The sequence below is a fragment of the Pseudoliparis swirei genome, chromosome 7, assembly GCF_029220125.1.
Source record: "Pseudoliparis swirei isolate HS2019 ecotype Mariana Trench chromosome 7, NWPU_hadal_v1, whole genome shotgun sequence".
In the NCBI taxonomy this organism is placed as follows: Eukaryota; Metazoa; Chordata; class Actinopteri; order Perciformes; family Liparidae; genus Pseudoliparis; species Pseudoliparis swirei.
The window spans coordinates 1,976,108-1,982,840 of record NC_079394.1 but is presented as its reverse complement, the minus strand read 5'-3'; positions in this window follow the sequence as shown (position 1 = coordinate 1,982,840).

Here is a 6,733-nt window from a genome sequence, read left to right as displayed (position 1 = left end):
GGAGGGCAAAAGACACATTCACCTGCTCGCTGACCTGCGACATGACTTGTCGCTGAACTCGATCCATCTCCGGCGCGCAGTGCCAGACGACATGAACTCATCATCGTTGAATCAAATCTATGCACAGATTTGTATTTCCCCCTGGCATAAATACATATAACTGGTCCTGCCTGCTGCAAGAGATTAAGTTAGGCTGCTATGCAGACACACGTACACACAGAGATGCTCACACTTCAAAGCAGTGATGTCTGTCTCTCTGTGAAAGGCAATTTGCTCTCCCCAAGATCTCTCTCACCGGCAGCATATAAATAAGCCTGGCGCCCGGCGTCAGAGCCCACAGTAACAGCCTGTCAGGTGAGATGAGGACAATGAAGTTGTCTGTCTGTCCCACACACCTGATGAGGGTCGAGTAATACTAGTGCTGTCACCCAGATACACACACAAACACACACAGGGGTTATTAGTGTTGATTTAATCTGCCTGGCTCAACTCTGCTAAGCCACGGTTTGCCAAGGCTTTAATTCTTTAACATACTCTCTGTGATGAAGATGTAGAGGCATAGAGCGAGGCCAAGCATCGTCTTCGCGGACGAAGAAGGATTAACCGACTTCAGATAAAATCCTGGGGTCAAACGCGTACAGATGCGCTCATCACGATCCATCTTGAAGCGGGGTGTTAATGGGAAGCGTGAAGCTGTCAGACGCTGCTTCACCTTTATCTTGCTTTTCGGTTCAGGTTGCACTCCCAATACGTCGCGGGGTTAATAGAAGAGTCGTGGCTGATGAGTTGAGTTGTTGACGTAGGGGGGAAGAGGTGCAGGGTGACTGTGCCCCCCGCATGTAGAATCAGAATCAGAATCAGAATCAGAAACAGGTGATGGATCACCGCCAAAGTCACCCTGACCCCCCCCCCCCCCCCCCAGGTGTTATACGCACAATAAAAATCTCACAAATGAAGTCATCCATCTCTCCCCGTGGTTAACACTTCACAGGCTAACAACAGTTAACTGCTTTCAGAAGTCTTAAGCATCTGCTAATAGGGATTATATGGAGTGTAACTGAGCAATAAATTGTCACAAGGTGCACGGCCAGGCAGCGTGAACACAAGAGCAGAACACACTAAACACCTCCTCCCTCCTCACCGCGTGCCTCACAGAACACGGCCATGTGACGGCAGCTCCAGGTCGGATCCTTCTTGTTGTTCTTTTCTCCAGATCGATCGTGTTATATATGTAAATAGCGATGATGACGAGGCCATAGCTGACTTTAAGGCCGTATGTCCGCTTTCAACAAGTGTCTCAATTGAATCATGAAAATCGCGGTTGGTAAGCCAGAGGTAATTACTTCACCAAGAGGCCAAGCTGTTGAAAAATGGCCTTCACTTTCCTATAATTAAGCCTCTGTGAATACCACAACACTAAACTAATGTGTTAATACTTCCTACTCTAATTAAAACTGAGGCCCTGCTGCACTAATGCACTTATAAGATTCCTGCTGTAGACACAATACCAGCTTGTGATTGCACTTTATTCATACTGTTATTGTATCCTTCTTTTTTTCTGTGCCACATACTGCTTATGATCTGGTGCCTTAAAATAACTTAGAACAACTTAACCCGTATAACCATCACACATCTTCCTCAGCCATGTTGTCAGTCCTGATCTTTCCTTATCACTTAATCTTTTAAAGTAACTAAGGTGTGTTGACAGGATGAGGCTGAACCGCACAAATCAGCTTCCTAGTGTATGAAAGAAAAGAAAAATGTGGAGAGCCATTGCAAATATGTATATATGTATATATATATATATAGTGCTGCTCAATACAGGATTTGTCTCTGCTTCACAAGGGGGCACTGTTGCCATTCACTTCACAAAACAAGGTCTCTTACTTTTCATTTTTCGCATTCTTCTAGAGATGATATCATAAATTAAATAAAATAATGTTATTAATCATAAGCAGGAGGTGAGTATTAACAACAGCTTTCCCTTTTCCATACTTGTATAAAACCAGCTGATGGCTGATACAGGGGGCAGTCTCTCCATTGTGATTGCAGCACACTGGGTCCTTTTTTAATTTCCTAGCTCAGTGGTGAGGCAGTCATTATCTGAGGATGGGCATCTACAATGGATAATTATCCTGGGAAAAGGATTTCAAACTGTGGTGAAAATACTGTTTTCAGCAAGGGGACCCAAATGCACCAAAACACTGGCTCGCAGTAAGACGCTGCTATTATGTCTTTCTATCGGCTTTTATCCAGATGCCCAGTTGTGATTTGGAACAACCCCCGACAAAACAATTTTAAAATCACTTCCCTTTCCCTTTTTTTCCCCATATATTTCTGTATTTACTGCAGTTTTAAATCTAATTTCTAAATGAGCTTGCTGGCTGGAGAGACCAAGATAATAAAGTGTGTAATTTGAGTGGACCACTATAGGCAGAACAGGAGCAGGGACACAAACACAAATACGTGCACACCAGTGAACACTTGTGCACACACATGAACAAGCACAAGTGCACACACAAACACGCTGACCCAAAATAAAAGTTACGGCTGCGTAACATGTTTCACTTCCTATTGAGTTGAGTCAGTGATTTATTTATTTTGTTTTAAAGGCAGCCACTTTGGGGCTGGATGGGTTGCTTTAAATTGTCTCTGTGAGAAGGCATAGTTAAGTCCAACATCAAACGCGCTCTGAGAGTCCATTTGTCAGTCCAGACGCTCTCACTTTCATGCACTGACTTATAATTTTGATGAAGAGAAAGGCTATACTCGACCCTGATAAGAATCCTCTTCGACTGTCAATCATTTAATCAAAAAGTCAAAAGATAAATGACTCGATATGATGTCATGTCGGTGTTATTGCCGCCTCTTTCATGCAAATCGATACCGCGGTCAATTCATTTGTGTTTGAGAGTCCTCCATTGTCACGTTTAAAACTAAGGCTGGCTGTCAAAAAGTTGAAACAGATCCTGGATCAGAAGCAGTTCAACCCAGCAGTGCTGAGAGAAGATCAGTTCCCTCATCAACCCCGTGAACTTATAAAGTCAAATGTACTATTTTATTTCACTCTTGACTACATATCTTGTTGGAAAAATCCTGTAGAGATTGAATTGATGCCCGGCTGTTCTGTGCGGTAAACGCAACTAAACTCAATCATATCAAACCAAAAGAACATTTTTAATGTCATGGAGAAGCTTCACACACACACACACACACACACACACACATGCACACTGTTCCCTGTTGCTGTGATGATTGACCCTCGCAGGGAAGTGTGGAAGATCTTCCTTATCACTTAATCTTTTAAAGTAACTAAGGTGTGTTGACAGGATGAGGCTGAACCGCACAAATCAGCTTCCTAGTGTATGAAAGAAAAGAAAAATGTGGAGAGCCATTGCAAATATGTATATATGTATATATATTAGGGCTGTCAGCGTTAACGCGTTAATCTATGCGATTAATTTGGCCGCGTTAACGCACTAAAATATTTTAACGCAATTAACGCGTTTTTTTTTTAAATTTTTTTTTACCGCAGCAGTACGGTTTGACACTGTTTCCGTTTTTAAAACAATCATTTCTCCGCGAAAATAAGGAGCAGAAATCAGTTTAAACTCGTGGATGAATCAGTCGGGTTTCCTCCTGCTCCTCCTTCCTCCCGTCTCCCCCTCTGATACACAGAGGAACGGAGGCGACGTCGACGCGCGGAAAGAACTCGTCACACAAACCTTCACCGTGATTGGTCAATCCGTTTGTCTGTCAACATTTCGGAAAAAACCAATGAACACTCAGTAAATCACAAAGGACCTCCCACCACACAGGTAGGCTCATTTAGCAGCCTGTCAGTCAGAGAACCAGAGGACACAGCGCGAGGACAATGAGGCTCATTTCAGAGCTGAGATTGTTCTGGAATGTTTGATGTATAACACGTGGGGTGTGTCACATGCAAAAACTTTAAACGGTGAATTTAATTTATTTTGTAAATGTATAAATGCCCCAGCCTCCAGAGGGTGAACAGGACATATTTGAATGTCAGTCAGTTACCAAGGCCACTGGTTCTGCTGCTGTTCAGTGTTAAAGATGACAGGACCAATGGGGTCTCAATATACTTCTTCTTTTTTTACTAATCTGATGTTTCACTGAAGAAACAATTTATCATCCACGATATTAAATACCTCGCTGGCACTTTATATGTAGGAGCCTCTTTGAAAATACAGCTCTGTGTGAAATTTTTTGTTTAAAAAGAAGGGAAACACTTTTAACCCTTGTGTTGCCTTGGTCATTTGACCCGATTAAATATTTAACCTCCCGCCTTGGGTCATTTTGACCGATTCAATGTTCACCCTCCTGTTACCTTTATATTTACTAACATATTTTACCCTTTGGGTTCAATTTGCGCCAGCAATTAAAACCTCCAGAAAATTATTAGAATTAATATTGTTTTCCAAGTTTAAGTGTGAGGCACTTTATGTTTGTTTGTTGACTCAAAGAACACCGACATTAAACATTGAATGGGGTCAAATTAACCAGGCGGCAGGAGGGTGTATTGATTCGGTCAAAATGACCAAGGCAACACAAGGTTAAACGGTGAATTTTGTTGTTTTGTAAAATGTATAAAATGCCCCAGCCTCCAGAGGTTAACGTGACATATTTGAATGTCAGTCAGTTATCAAGGCCACTGGTTCTGCTGTTCATGTTAAAGATGACAGGACCAATGGGGTCTCAATATACTTTTTTTTTTACTAATCTGATGTTTCACTGAAGAAACAATTTATCATCCACGATATTAAATACCTCGCTGGCACTGTATATGTAGGAGCCCTTTGAAAACACAGCTCTGTGTGAAGTTTTGTCTTTAAAAGAATGAACTTTTAACTTTTAACTTGTATCAGGATTAATCGCTTAATCGCGATTAATTAATCGCAATTTCAAACTGTGCGATTAATTAGTTAATTTATGATTGACAGCTATATATATATATATAGCCAACATATAATTTGTCTCTCTGTTTAATAAGGGGGCACTGTTACAGTCCACAAAATATCTTTACTTTCATTTTCGTATTCTTCTAGAGATGATATCACAATTAAATAAACAATGTTAATCATAAGCAGGAGTGTGAGTATTAACAAACAGCTTTCCCTTTTCCATACTAATAAACCACGGATGGCTGACACAGGGGCAGTCTCCATTTTGACGTGGCATCAGTCCTTTTTTTAATTTCCTAAACCGTGGTGAGGCAGTCATTATCTGAGGATGGGCATCACAATGGATAATTATCCTGGAAGGATCAAACCGTGAAAAATACTGTTTTCAGCAAGGGGACCCAAATGCACCAAAACACTGGCTCGCAGTAAGAGCCATATGTCTTTCATCGCTTTATCCAGATGCCCAAGTAGTTGTGATTTAAACAACTCTGACAAACAATTTTAAAATCACTCCTTCCCTTTTTTCCTTATATATATTTTGCATTTACTGCAGTTTTAAAATCTAATTCTAAATGAGCTTTGCTGGCTGAGACTAAGATAATGGCATGTGTAATTCTGAGTGACCACTATAGGCAGAACAGGAGCAGGACACAACAAATACGCACACTACAGTGAACACTCTGTGCACACACATGAACAAGCACAAGTGGCACACACAAACACGCTGACTCCAAAATAAAAGCTGCTGTGTCATGGGTATATGTTTCACTTCCTATTGAGTTGAGTCAGTGATTTATTTATTTTGTTTTAAAGGCAGCCTCTTTGGGCTGATGGGTTGTTTAAACTGTCTCTCGTGAGAAGGAAGAAGCAAGTCCAAACATCAAACGTGCGCCTGAGAGTCCATTTGTCAGTCCAGACGCCCAACCCTCATGCACTGGGACTTATAATTTTGATGAAGAGAAAGGCTATAATTTTGACCCTGATAAGAATCTCTCGACTGTCAATTATTTAACAAAAAGGACAAAAGATAAATGACTCGATAGTGATGTTTATGTCGGTGTTATTGCCCGCCTCTTCATGCAAACTGACATGCCCACCCATTGTGTTTGAGAGTCTCCATTGTCATGTTTAAAGTACATTGGCTGTCAAAAGCTGAAACAGATCCTGATCAGAAGAATTAAACCCAGCAGAAAAGTTGAGAGAAGATCAGTTCCCATCAACCCCGTGAATTTATAAAGTCAAATGTACTATTTATTTCACTTCACTACATATCTTGTTGGAAAATCCTGTAGAGATTGAATTGATACCGGTTGTTCTAAACGAACTAAAACTCAACTTATCAAACCAAAAGAACATTTTACGCCGCGGAGAAGTCACACACACACACACACACACACACATTAGCATGCACACTGTTCTGTTGCTGTGATGATTGACCGCAGGGCGCGGAAGAAGCTTGATCTTTAAAGCAACAACCTAACAAGGTTATCGTCTATAAGTAGATAAAGGTTAAATAAAACAGCAGGAATTCTCTCTGGATCGGGAATAAGTTGATGACAACGCGCCCTACTGCTTCTGGCATGCTGGTTTAGGGCCAAGATACGCTAGTCCACATGGTTCAGCGGTGTGCGTGGAGGGGCTGTTCAGGCTCATGCTCGCTTCCTCTGATTAAAGCAGCTCGTCTTTCTTTTGGTTTCAACTCATCAGACCCGAGTGTCGCGGGGAGGATGGAGCTGAGATCGGTGTAGAGCAGCACCTTCTTAAAAAAGCCTCGCAAGAAGAGATCTGTAATTTGTAAAATGAAAACA